The following is a 14,841-nucleotide window of genomic DNA, read 5'->3' on the forward strand; positions in this document are numbered from 1 at the left end:
ACATGGTCACACGGCCCTGTCCTTTGCCTGTTCTAACCCCTGAACATGAGGGCAGCTCTGCTGGGCTAGGACCCTCCCCAGCATCCCTCCCTGCTCCATGTACAGCAGCAACCATCATTCCTCCCACAGCCACCCCACACACTTAACATTTCACATCACTGCTTATCAATACTTTGTTCAACCTCAACTAGAAATACTTCCACAGGCTTTTATTTAACAGAAAAAAAAAACCTTTTAGATCATTTAGATTTCTCCCCAAACGTAAATTATGATTTTTCTCCTAAGTGTATAAAAAGAAATAAATACAAGTATGTCTGGTTTAGAAACAGCAAACTCAGTGCTCATCTGTCTATTTTATTCAACAGATTCTTTTTTATTTGGAGAACAGAAGACATGAAATATGTAATAGTAGGAGAATTCAAAGAAACTCTTTACTCACCTCAGTTACTGTTTGACTGGCTTTATATGCTTCACTCTTGCACACATCTCTTTTTCTTATTCTGTGTCTTCCTAAAATTTGCATTCTGTTATTTGCTATACACATTATATCACTTTGTTTTCCTCATTCATAACTATTAAATTTCTCTTCAGTCTCAAGCAGCAACTGCTCAAGTAAATCACTGTGCTCCTTGGAAGACAAGTAAGAGAATGAGATCTGATCCACCACAACCATTACATTTTTATGCCATTTATTCATTTTTCTGCACAATACTTCATTTTTTTTTAATTGAATAAATATATAGTGAGAAGAACACACATATCCAGTACAAGCAGTGAATGTAAAGAGAGCTGGCTTTGGAAAAATCTTGAAACACAGAAAGGAGAAATGTATTTACTGTTCTTACAAGTTTCACAGTTTGGAGAAAGATCTTTGACTCCCACCAACAAATGCCTTCGTGCATAATTTCAATAACTATTTGATGCCCTTGAATGCTGCTCAAATTCATAAGGTATTTACATTCTCCTCCCCTAACATATAACATTCTCAGAGATTCCAGCATCAATCGCATTTGAATTTGCACTATAAGCATTTTTTGAATGCATTAACATGATCAGCTTTTGTTAGACTTGAACAATTGTTTTGCTGCATTACCAAAATCAGATTCCTTTTTCTGTTACTTTTGCATTCAGTCATGGACAAGAAAAGACCACAGTCCTGGTGGTATTCAATGTATGGATTGCCTTCATGCCTGCACTTTACAAATTGAATTGAATAGTTGGTTTGTTGACACTCATCTCAAATATACTTTTCCACCTTGGAGACCAACAACTGGCACACTGGAAAGAGCAGACAAACACGTGGTATTTGGAACTTAAAACTCTCCAGCAGTTTTTCAGGAGATTTCTCCAGCTTGCTGCCATTCACACATCCAGCTATCCTTAACCAGGTATTTCATTCAAGTGTTTGCTCAATCTCCCCAGGAACCTCTATACATCTTTGGCAAGCAACAGTCACTTTTGAAGACATCCTCTTCTCCTGCTCTGAACCAGTTATCTACAAGCTTCATTTGATGGCCCATAGTTATCATGCTGAAACCAACAGAGATGGTTCTACCCCTCCATCTGTTAATGATTTTTTGGACCTCTATCATATCACCCTCTATTGCATGTTTTGGCAAGAGTCCCAAAACACTCAGCCCTTTGCTTATATTTTTTCCCTTCTTCTGAACCTTCCCAGTCTTAGTGCACTGCCACTGAGATGAAAAAGTCAGATCTATGTACAATATCTAAGGTGCAGGTGAACCACAGATTTATTTGGTGGCATAAAGACCATATCTGTTTTGTTCTCTGGTCCTTTCCTCATAACTCCTAAAATTTGATTTGCTTTTTAGCCTGCTGTTGAGCACAGGCTGATGTTTTCACAGAACTATCCATCATAAGCCAAGGTCTCGCTCCAAAGTGGCATCAGACAGCTCAGAGCCAATCATTTAAATGTGAAGCTAGGATTGTTTTTCCCCCACATGCATCACTTCACGTTTCTCTAAACTGAATTTCATCCACTATTTTATTGCCCAGTCACACAGACTCTTCAGATCCTTGAGTAATTCTTCACAGCCTGCTCTCCTCCTCGCTACCTTGAATAATTTTTATCAACCACAAACTTAGTCACCTTGCTTCTCTCCCCACTTTTCAAGCCTACTCATAAGCACGCTTACACACAGCACAACCTTGTGGAATTCTGCTGGTAAGCTCCTCGACTGAAGGAACCACTCAGCCTTAGATGTCTCAAGTCTTTTGAACAGCTCCTTCTGTGCAAGGACCTCCTCCCCTCACCTTATCCTAAGGCTTCTGAATTTCCCTAATGGAATAATTTCAGATAAATGAAGATTGAGTCACCCCTTCCTTAAGCCTATCAGATCCTTCAGATAAAGAACTCAAAATATTTTCTTCCAGGAATATCTTTTTTCCCCAGGGGGAAAAAAGTAGTATTTTTTCTTGAAGCACCTTAATTTTGAGATATTCAAGGAGGAAAAAAAAAAAAAAAAAAAAAAAAAAAAAAAGGGACAAAAAACCTTGAGTCCCCTCTAGATTTGAAATGGAATGTCTGACCAGATGATACAGCAGATATCATCCCTTGCTTCCTGAACAGCAGTGGATGGTCTGGTGAGTGCTGGAACTGATGCAGTCCAGTTTCCAGATGATGTATTTCTGACTAACCACAGCAACACACACTGTTTAGAGATCATTTCTCAGCATTACCTCACAACCGCTGTGAAAGCAGCAGAAGTAAAGCTGCCTGCTGAAGCTGCCCAAGAATGCAAATGGCATTCTCCATCTCTGTAACACCACTTCCTCCATAGATGATGTGAGGACAAAAAGAGTTTGCATAGCTCTTCTTACAGGTTAATTAAGAAGAATAAATTAAATATCTCAGGGACATGAGATGTTTATTTTTAATATACAATGGACTAATCTGAAAACACTCCACAAACATTCAGTTATTTTTACTCATATATTCTGAATTGGCTATAAAATAACAAGAATGGTAGTTTACATGGGATAAACATCAAGGGCTTTCATGACTTTCTGGAGATTAAATAGACCAGCAAGAATCTTTTCCTGTATGCACTGAGCCAATTTCACTTTGACATGGCAATGTGGGATTTATCTGGCTAAAGAAAGCAGTGCTCAACTACTAAGGGCACCTGTTTGCAATTACATCCAAGGGCAGCGGCCATGCTGATTTCTCCACATTATTCTTTCGGAAATCTTCCTTACAATAAGAATGTTTTCCTTGCTTATGAGGGAAGTTTATTATTTTGACCCAGCCACAGTACTGACAAACACAGTCATAAATTTAGCTTCAGAGAGAACATTTGCATAGAGAAGTAATACAGGGCTGCTTAACGTGGGCAGTATTTAACCCAGCTATCTCTGAGAAGACTTACAGTAGTCTAAGGCAAGATTTGTTCTATAAGGAATGAAGCAGACTGTAGGGTGCTGTCCCCATACCTTGGCTGCTGGGCTGTGGGAAACCACAAGCCCTGAGCATCACAAAGGACAGAACACAGAGACTGACCATGGATCTAAGCAATATGACCCTGGGAGAGAACTGAAACACAGTTTAACCAGGTGGCAGCTGTTTTTGTTTTTTCATATTTGAATCATTCAAACTTCACAGATTATTTAAACAGAAATCAGAATTCGTTTCACACATAGGGCAGATCACCCAGTTCAGACACACCAGCATGGAATAACTAAGATGTTAAATAAATTAAAGGTGATCGTAAATCTGACAACTCTGCTCAGTGGCCATAATAGACAACAATTCTTTACACAGAAGCAGCTTAGTTCAGAGCGTGCTGCTGTATGAAGAGGACCACATTGCTCCCCATAATTAGAAGAAAATACCTCCATGAAAACCTTATATTTGAGGTTAAAAAAAATGCCAAATCCACTGCTTCAACTTGTTTATCTGATTCTTCTGTAGGCTTTCAAAATCAACCTGGTTTCACTTCTGGGAACACAGACACTGCTATTTAAAAGCCCAGCTTCAGATCTAAAAGCCTAATTTTAAGCGCTCCGATTTGAAACTTGCAGCCTTATTTACTGAAGGAAGAAAATAAAGGCTGTGGAATACCTTGAAGACAATGCTGGGGAAGGCATTAAGCTGCTTGCCTGTAAATCTCACAGTATGATACTGCTCACATAGTGAGGGAATACAGTTCTTACCTTCAAACAAGCACTTAAAACTACAGCACACGAAGGCAACTTCAGAAGATGAACTTACTGACCTGGTAATTTCTGGGGCCTTTTTTCCAAAGAGCAGAAAGGGTCACAAACAGCAGCTAAGCCCATTTTCTCATACATATGAGTAATAACAATGGATGAAAATTATTCCCAATTATGTATGGACAGAGGCTTTTTTGAGTAAGAATGAATAACTTCAATACTCTGAAAGCACAGAAAAAGCTTTGCGAGTGATAACTGGAAAGAAAAACCTCTTTATAAAAATCCAGTCTTTTGAAACCGAACTTACCCATTTAGAACAAACATCATTTTACAATAAAGATACAAAAGGCCATTCCTATGAGTTTTTATTTTTGGCAGAGAAGAAACAATGATGTAGACTTGGATCTGCATGTACGGGTGTTTTTCTCATCCACTTGACTGATCAGAATAAAGGAATAAAAATATGAAAAATAAAACCTACTGCTATTATTGAATTCTGAAACAGTCACAGCTAGAATGTCATTTGAAATCCAGGTCTTCAAACACAAAAATGTCTCTGGGATTAAAAAAAAAAAAAAAAAAAAATGTGAAAAGATGTGGTATTTGCTAAAGCATCTGTAACAACACAGTATTAAAGGATGGGGAGAACTTAGTTGACAGTACCCAAGGATTAGTAGTTTCTCCCATGAGACTCACAATACTAATATTTTAAATATTATTTCACATATCACATGAACCGAGTTTGAGGCAACTGTACAGCTGCATTCTAAGGCCTGCCTTGGCTCTTTCCCTCCAGGGTGATGAGCATCTTTATGTGGCTGATTCCAGTCAAGCCCCAAAAGTGACAGTCAAGCAGGAGCCTCCAGAGCACAAAAGACCTTTTCTAAACTTTCAGCTACAGAAGTCAGTACTGCAAGTGCTCATGAAAGCACATGCAGACACAAAGGAACTGAACTTTCTTCTAGACTCTTAGAAGACAGGTAAGAAAAAGGAGATACAAATAAAAGGTTAAGTAAATTTGGTTTCCATGTTTTTAATAAAAACAGGGAGGACTTCTGAAGCTAGGGAACATGTATCAAGTTCTATCAATAACACAGATGGTAACAGGAACAGGGCATCAGAGAGTAAGCTGGTTTCCACCAGATCAGAAGAAATCCTTTTGTCATAAGATGAGCTTTTTGTGGTCAGTGCAGTAGCCACAGAGGAAGACAAATGTGTGCAAGTGGACATGACTTCATAGAGCACATTCTAACAAGGTACAACAGCCAGCAAGACAAAAGCAACCTGAACTTCTTTCCTTTGCTTTACTGTCCAGAGCCAGCGTTAGTCACAAATCACACTGTTCATGTGGGCAGCCATCTCACCTACCTGACAACAAAACATTATCCTCTCCCTGATGAATCACTGATCGATAGGACAACAAATGAACCATTATATTATTCAAACAATCCCTCTGAAATTGCTGTGTACCATGAGAAGTGCAGAGTGCCCAAGAGCAGGAATGATCATTGTTGAAAACAAGTGAGAAAAAGCACTTTTTTCAGGTTCAGCCATAGGATGACAGCAGCTACAAGTCTAGCACTAATTGTGGACTGACCCTTTACAAACAAAATTGCAGACAAATGCCTTTTGTGCTAGATTTCAAACCTAATATTTTCTTACATAAGTGAGCAATTAGAAGAGGATCAACATAGCATCCACTACTAGAACAGAATCTCTGTATTAGATGAGCCCAAATCCTTCCTTTAGGTAGAGACTACTTATTTCAAGGACCAGAATGTCCTCAAATTCAAAGAGCATTCATAACCTAGGTCAAGTTCCTCTGCTCTTGAGGCCAGGCCTGGTTGTCACTAATCCCACTTAACCATAATCTTCAGTACTTGGAAGTTCCCAAGAAGAGGGGTTTGGCTTTGTCTATTCAGTGCAAAGCTTTAGAAAGCAGCCAACACCACCCTAATTGGAAGCACCACAAAAATGCACAGGCTGATTAAAAAGAAACCTGCAGGAGTTACTTATACACCGACAAACATGAAGTCAAATTTTGTATCTACTTCTTACAGGGTCTTATAATGATACTAAAACTCAAAAACACTCTTAGACCAATCCTGGTTCATTCAGGTATAAGTGCCCTATCTCAATTTTTAGCTGATTATGTATAGTAAGGTTGCTTTGTTAATAAAGATGGTCCTCTTACTTTTTCTTCTTTGCGCTCCTCAGGGGAATCAGAGAATGTGGTGACTGCCAAAGAGCTAAGGAGCACTCACAGGGGAGCATTTAATCCTCATTGTGGAGGGAGATCACCACTTTGCAAATTAGAGCTAAAGAAAAAAAGTCATAGGTGATGGGTCCGGCTTGTGGAATCCTAAAATGCTACTTCACTTGAATATATTTTATGTTAGAAAATTTTTTTCTTAAGAAAACACAATGGAAAAAGTAGATCTTCTAACACAGAACAGAGGCTGGCTGTGAGTGTTGTTTTTATTCATACTTCATAAGACACAGGAGGGAAAAAAAGACTCCTTTGCCAAATATGTATCTGCAATTTTTTTCCTGGCAGTATTTATTCCTCCTCCCTTTCCTCACTCCCCCTCTAAAAAAATTAAAAAAAAGGGGGGGAGAGGGGGAAGATTGAGCTCTTTTTGTTGCATTTTAGATTAGGAGAGGATTACTTGTTTAAGGACATGAAGCATATTTTGAACTATTAAACTTTTACCTTCTATCTATTTATTTTCTTTCTCCTTTGGAGATCTTATTTTCTCAGGAGAGGAACCAGCTCATGACTGTCCAGACTCAACTCTTTAGCAGCTGAAGAATTTTGCCACATGGAACAAATGACAACTGTACATTTTGCCCAGAAGATGTGGGAAATTAAGACAGCAGCTCTCAATACACTAGAAACCATGCAAATTGAATAGATCCAGTCTGGAGTATTTAGAATGGTAATGGTCAGTCAGGAAAGCATGTCAGCACTGTGTAATTCACTTCCTTGTTCTCTTTCCCATTCCAGGAATACATCTAAATTCCTCTCCCTCATCCACCTCCTGCAAAATTCAGAGATGAATTTTCCTATACCCTTCCTTTCTGCCCAAACTGTGGAGTATCAGTGTTACAGGTAGAAAAAAAGAAAGAGCTCAAAGAATTCACCATTTGACATGGGATGATAATAGATCAGAAGCTTCCATGTTGACACTGAAGTTATATTTTCTGTAGACATAGATGTCATTTTAGTCTTAAGGCAAATGCACTTGGGAAGAAAGCACAAGAAATAGGCTGAGACACACACAAGATGGATACAGAAGATCCTACTGCCAGTGCCCTGAACTGGCTCAGCTTTTCTGCTGGTTGCTATGATGCTACCTTTCCATTTGTATGAATATTTTGCAGATGAAGTACATGAGGGCCGCTCTGCTGAGGGTGACATGCAGCTATTCACTCAAGGCCTCATTTACCCCTGTGGCACTACACCAAAAAAGCAGCAGTCACCAACTGCATGAAAGATTAAACAGAGAACCTATAAATACCCACTTTGGGCAAATTCATAAATAAATCTGAACTGGAAAGCAGTACTTAGTATGAATTACATTTGTGCACACATACTGCATGGCTTTCAGGAGACAGACAAGAGAGGACCAAAAAAGCAGGAGACAAGGAGGCACCTGCAGGAACACAGCAAGGCCACAGGGGAGTTGCAGCACCACTTGTGCCAAGAGACATGAGAAGGGAGGCCAGTACCAAGAACTGCACTGAGTAAGGGCTACATAGAGCTATGAACTAGGAAAAACATTTGCAAGCAATATGGTTTCAAGAGACATACAGGAGCAACATCATCACTGAGGAGAAACTATTAACTTAAAGGCATCTTATCTTCTAGTTATTAAAAGGTGCAAGTAAGGAAATAACAGGCTGCTGTAAGCCTTGGCTATGTCCCTTCACTTGCAAAAAATGAAGTTCAGAAGATTTGGCCTTCCTGGCTTGCAGTGCATCTACCAATGATAGGAAAGTTCAAGATATATTCTTACTAAAGCATTTATATGCCAATAAGTTAACTTTAGGCAGCATGATTAGGCTTCTATGTCTGCAAAGAAGTTTTCCCCCAGTGCAGATTAAAGCTAACTATCTGAATCTGAGCACATTTGGTACACTCTAGCAGGCTTCCCAGCATCTCCTTATGAGTCCATTTCCAACCCAAGGCAACATCCTAGCACAACTCACACCAGTGGTGCAGAAGTGCAATTGGGCACGCAGCACATGCAGCCAAAACATACAGAGATAAAACGCACACAGCTGTAATTAGCAGCCCTTTGAACATTTCTGCCTACAGATAACTTGGTACTAATTTACATGCATAATTTTGTCTAGTTTTTCTTTTATCAGAGGTGATACTAGAATGACACACTCATTACCAGACCCAGGGAAATACTGCAGCATGATGTTGAACATGTCATTGCAACACTTCTGCCCCTATGGCTGCTGAGCCCTGTGCTTTTTTGTGGCAAACAAGGCCAGAACAGACCAGTGAAGTTTTATTATGAAGTTCTGAAGGATTTCTTAAAAATTCCATCTGTAGCACATAGATTTATAAGGCCATAACTTTTATTTTAGTACAAAACACTTCAGACTCCTGCTAACAGAGTATGAACAGAACATCAGAAGGTAGAATTTGTCCCTTAGCTTTTCTTCAGGCTGCTCTAACACGCTCCCATACTGCACATATGCAAAAAGGGAAAGACAACAGTGGCAATAAAGAGCTGCAGTAGCTAGCACTAACCTGAGGAGATGCGCACTGCAGGAAGCATTCAGACGCTTCTCCACTTCCAGGTACCACACAAAGAACTGGCTGGATACCGCCTCCAGCTTCCTACAGATGAGTGGTAGGAAGTACTCAGCTCCCACATTTTAACTGTTACATTTTCTCAGCTCCGTATTTATTTCTCATGTATTTTCACTCAGACTGAGAAAAAGATATTCTGGTTAAAACTAAGTCTAAAAATAAGAACAAAAGAAATACACAGTTTTCTCGCACTCTACTGCTTAACAACTTCTTCTGATTCTACTTCTTTAAGGAATATTAATTTCTCCATTGCAGAACAAAGGTCTTGTTTGTGATTTATATGGTTCTCCCTCTCTGCTCTGACTTCATCTCACATGATACACATGAGACAACAGTGACATCCCTGGCATTTGAAGAACAGCCACACTAACACAGCCATTTCAGTTTGCCATCTCAATCGTAACATCTTTCTACTCATTTCACTTAACTGTTGAACAGAAATTACTTGGGTTTTGTTAGTTCTGTGCTCATGAGTGAGCTTAGGGCACTGGCAAGGTTTGTTCATTCTTGGAAAATTTTAATCGTCATATTGGAGAAGAGCAGCTCTGAAGTAGAACTTCCATGCTAGACTCATTAGCCAAACAGATCTAAAATGACCATGCCCCACACTTCTTCCTCATTACTTCAAGCCCTGGATCCCACTTTTCCTTCATCCAAACACCTCTGTCATTTCCCATTTTATCTAATGTCTTTCAGCATTTGACACTGATGACCCCCACATCTCCAGAACACACATTTAACACACTGCCTGGGACATGAGCATCCCTTAGCTCTCTTATTTTTCCTGATATATTTCTTTTTTTTTAATGGCTCTACCCCATTTCCAAAATCCTTCTGTTTAAATACACATTAATCAGCTTTAACCATTCCCTCATCACATCCAGTTCTGATAGTGTTTGGCGTGAGTCACACAACAGAGTAAAAACATTCACATTTGGAAACCCTCTGAGTTACCATTTCAAATACCCACAAGCCTGCTGCTCACTCCTCCCCTCCCACTAGTTCCCCCTTCTTTCTCCAACTTACTTGTTTGAAATGCCAGTACATTTATTTAAAAAAAACAAAAAACAAAAAACACCACACCAACAAAAACTCTACTCACTTTTAAGTCACTTAAATTTGAATAAGACAATTCTGGTGGAAATAAAAAAGACAGTGTAATCTGCACACACCAGATCCCACTCCAGGCATTTATATCACTTTTTCACCATTACTTACATGCCTCAAAGCTGATCAAGAAAAATACTATATGCATTAGCATTTAAACTTGCAGAGGTGTGCCAGTAAAATTCTTTGCAAGTTTCTAAAGGACTCACAAGAAACTTCTTCCCACCTGATTTATCTTCATTGGAGTTGTTTTTGTCTAGCTGTAATTGTTACAGCCAGCATCTTTGCTGTTTGTTGTTACTGCCTGCCCCTTATTTCGAAGCAGAATTGTGCTGCTCCAGTAAGGTCACAGACCACAAAGACTGCACAGTAGGAAAAGGAACCTTACAAAGCTGTAGATTCAAGTTCTTCTTGGTATACTGATGGTAAGCACTGATTTTCTCTGGATGAAAGAAAATTCTATTCCAAAACAAAAACCCTACTGGAATGAAATCACTACCACCAGAGACATGGCTCTGAACAAGTCAGAGCAGAAGCTGATTTTTGTTATTTTTTCCCCCCTTATTTGAGCATACATTAACAGTACTTTAGCAAAAATTACAAAATACTTGGAGAAAAATAAAACAATAATTTATAGGTTTAATGACAAGGGGCCTTCTACCAGTTTCTACTCAGGATTCGTTGCTCTAGATTTTTTTAGTATCTGTAACTGGAGTACAAACTATTATTAAAGAAAGATAAGTGGATGTAATGAATCACTGTTCAGTGACGGTTCATACATTCTTGTACCAATTGAAGGTTTATGACGATTTTATCACCTCAGTGCAAGTGTCTGAAATCAGTATTGTGACCAGAAACTCTGGGTGATCAGCCAGGAACCTGCTGTCTGTAAAATAAGAGTCAGATGAGAAATAGAGCAAGTTGCCAGTACAGAACAGAAATTGTGTTTTCACAGTATTGTCTGTAATTGGAAGTCTGTAGTTGGACCACAAACAAATCCTGAAAGTGCCTTTGAGGATACTTGCCACCTTCTTTTTTCTCTTTATCTGCATCCACTAAAGGACTACAGTATATGCTCCAGGTAATCAGTATCCTTCTCCGTTTCCTCATTCCATCTTCCAGAGTGTGTTTCACACTCTCTGTATGATCTTTCCTAACCTTTTCCTAACCATCTCTGTTCTGCTAGGTCTGTTGCATGTTTTATAACTTATTTATTAGGAATGATCAGTATTTCTTAATTTTTTTTTTTTACCTCCACAGTAATTTTACCTTCATGGTTGGAAAAAGATTTGAAAATCTTTGCTAGCATCCAGGACCAACTTGCATTGCAAAAGAAAATCCTATTTGTTTTAATAAAATCATAACTCATCTCCCAAAGGAGCTTCCCTACCCAGGTATATCACCTGGTTAGCTATGATAGGATGTAGAAATCCAAAGAACTGGCATTAATGCATTACTTTTTTTTTTGTTTTGTTTTTTGACACACTTCACTGTAAGGTACAGAATGAACACAGAGCATAGAAGTTACTATAATTTGGGCAAGGAACTGCGGCAGGAGAAAGTTATCAACAAAATTCATTAAGTTAGGGGTTTGCAATGAAAGTTTCTTCCACTTGCATGACAATGTTAAGGCAGCAGTAAGCAGAGTAATATTTTAATACAAATTTAAAACTGAAAGCAACTCATCAGGACTTCTCATTTTTCTGAATGTCATTTTGTTAAGTATGACAACTTTCATGCGCTGTTACAGTGGAATATTGTCACTTGCACTTATTTCAAACATTCTTAACCAAAAATATTCTTTAATATATCTATGGTTTCACAGTATTGGTATGAATGGTGGCTACTGTCTTGCAGGATCAAATTAATTTTCTCATTTGAACCTGAGGAAACCTTATCACAGATTGCACGCTAATAATCACACAAGCACTTTCAGGATTGAAGTCCTTCCTGATGTCAGATGTAGACCTTGGAATGCAAAAACATTGAATGCCAAGAGTAGGAATTTTTTTTTTTTTTTTTTGCCAAACACCTGACTGAAGGGGCTTCCTTGTGTACTTACACCTAAACATATCATCATTTAATCCTCCTCCCAAAAATAATTGTGGCATCCACCATACTTAAGTGTTTACATTAAAATGTTTGTGTTTACCCTCAGCACACAGATCTTTAAGGAAAATCCTAGACAGGTCACATTTTTGCTACACTCAGCACAAGTCTGAGCACCACCATCCTCTACATCACAACACATTGCAAGTAATATACTCTTGGACCATTTCTAACAACCAGTCCTTTGGCTTTAACTTAAAAACAAAATAAAAACCAACACACTTCTCGAAACTGATTTATTCTCTCAATTTATTTTTGAGAGTTTTATTGCCTATCAATAGATCAAGTTAACTTGCTTCAGGCATTAACAACAGTACATTAGTAGGCCAATTATAACACTAAAAGTTTAATTTGCAAACTAGTACAAATCATTGTTTCACAAAATGAGGTTTCCACCCTATTACTAACATATATTAGCAATGCCAATTTTAGTCTAATTGAGGGCTTGATTTAAGATGTTTAAGTCAATCTTATTGATAAGCAGCATCATCTGCAGTATATTAGGGATTACCTGAAAGTTTACTGAGAAAGATCTAAAAGCTGTAAAGGTAATTTTACTGTTACCTACATCACAATTACTTTCAGCAGCCAGACATGGATGGTCAGGGCAATCCTAGCATGAAAAAGTTACTGCTTAGTGATACAATTCATTGTATCTTTTAATTAGATGAAGTTTTCTTCTTCAAGTAGAAGAACTGGTTATTGTACTCACAGAGCTTCCCAGTAAACTTGTACAGTTAAGCTGGCCCAGTAAAGGACCGCAAAACTCAATAGATAGTTTTCCTCTTGCTGATATTCAAATTAAATGGATACAATGTTCTTAAAACAGTACATTCTGAGCTTCTTTCCGTATTTTATTTAACATGCATTCTCTGGGTTATGGTTAGGGACCTGAAGATGCCACTGTTCCTGTCAAGTCAGAGAAAAAAGTCTGGGCTTATTATGGTGATAATAATTTTACTCATAGGACTTCCAAAGGAATCTCTCCTTTACTAGAGGTCATGAAGGCAGGTGAACTTTCATTCTTTTAGTCACAAAATATACTTCTAAAACATGTAATTGGGTTGCTTTTGAGATTGCAAAGCAGCAAGAGAAAATACTGAAAATCTACAAAGTACAAGTCTACAAAGAAAATGAATAGCATCCCCATCATCTTCCTGGGAGACTTGTTTAGTGCCTTAATCTTCCATATTAGGGAGAACACTACTAAAAATGACATACAAGCTTGTAAACAAATATCAGAACAGGTGTCACCATGCCTGCCATTAACTGTGTTACACACAAATGTCTCTATCAGTACGAAAACCTCACCCTTCTCAAGGGCTACAAACACTTCTATCTTGTGCTGTTCCAAAATAAGATAAACAGTGATGCAAGATGAGTCAAAATGACAGAGCAATGGGCATGTCATCAGTGGGAGTTAAGCTGTTTGAGAGGACAGAATCCATTTGCCTGATTTCGAATAGCACTGTAAGTTATTTAATACATCAGCACCGCAGTTAAGAGCAATGGTGCAGAAATAGCGGGAAGATGGTGAGACAAATTGTTAGGAATGAACATAGAAAAGGAAGTGAAAGAAAATAAAACCATCAAAAATAGAGAACTAACTACTTAAATGAAAAGTAAAGCATGTAGGTACAGCTATTTAAGGTATTTAATTCTAGCAAGAGTGTGGGAGATCATAAACTCTCAGGCAACTCAGGTCACTTTCTCAACTAGCCAAAATATTAATCATGCTGTTCCATGATGCAGAGAATGCACACAGATAGAAAGGAAGTAGCAGGGGAGGAGCCTGTGGCACAGAAATGCCAATACAGTAACTTGAGCCATCTATCTGGTCAGGCTCCAGCTTCAGCTAGCACTACCTGCAGGCCATTCAACTTCTTGAGAACTCTGACAGTATCTTCATGGTATATTTAGACATCTGAGACATCTAAAGAGCATACAGCTGCAAGAAAACTTTCCCCATATTGCATAGTGCCAAAATTGCTAGTGCACATAAGAGCTTTGTTACTTAAGATCTCACAGAAATAAACAACAATGCAGAAGATTGCACTGTTTTGCTTATTAAGCAGCCTTATTGTTTTAAGCAGTAGTCAATTAATCACTGAAAATGTTTCCCTGACTATAATTAATAACTACAGACAAAAGACCATAGGCAAAAAGACAAGTTAGATCTTGATAAAAGCAAACATCCAAGAAAAGATTTTCACTCTTTACTACTCCTGAATTTTGCAGATGAACAGAATCTGTGCCTGAAATACTGAATGCAAAGACAGAAGAAAGCATGGTCCTGTTAAAAGTCATTTTCAAGCCCTCATACGCAGGAAGAGAAAACAACTGAACAGACAAAGACTGAATAGGTAATTAAGGATACAGGAATGAAGTCCTATCATTTTTCATACAGAAGCATTGAAACACATGAACTCTTATAACTTTACAAAGATCTGCAAATCTGAATGCTAAATCTCACAAGTGATGGCAAAAGGGAGCAGAAGGTGAATCAAAGGAGCAGGTATTTGAACTAGTTCTTCAGATGCCATCAGATGTCCCAGGCACTGCAGTACCCAAAACTGGTGAGCAGACCCAAGAGCTCCTAAGCACAGAAGGAAAGGAGGGGA

The sequence above is a fragment of the Excalfactoria chinensis genome, chromosome 7, assembly GCF_039878825.1.
Source record: "Excalfactoria chinensis isolate bCotChi1 chromosome 7, bCotChi1.hap2, whole genome shotgun sequence".
Taxonomy (NCBI): domain Eukaryota; kingdom Metazoa; phylum Chordata; class Aves; order Galliformes; family Phasianidae; genus Excalfactoria; species Excalfactoria chinensis.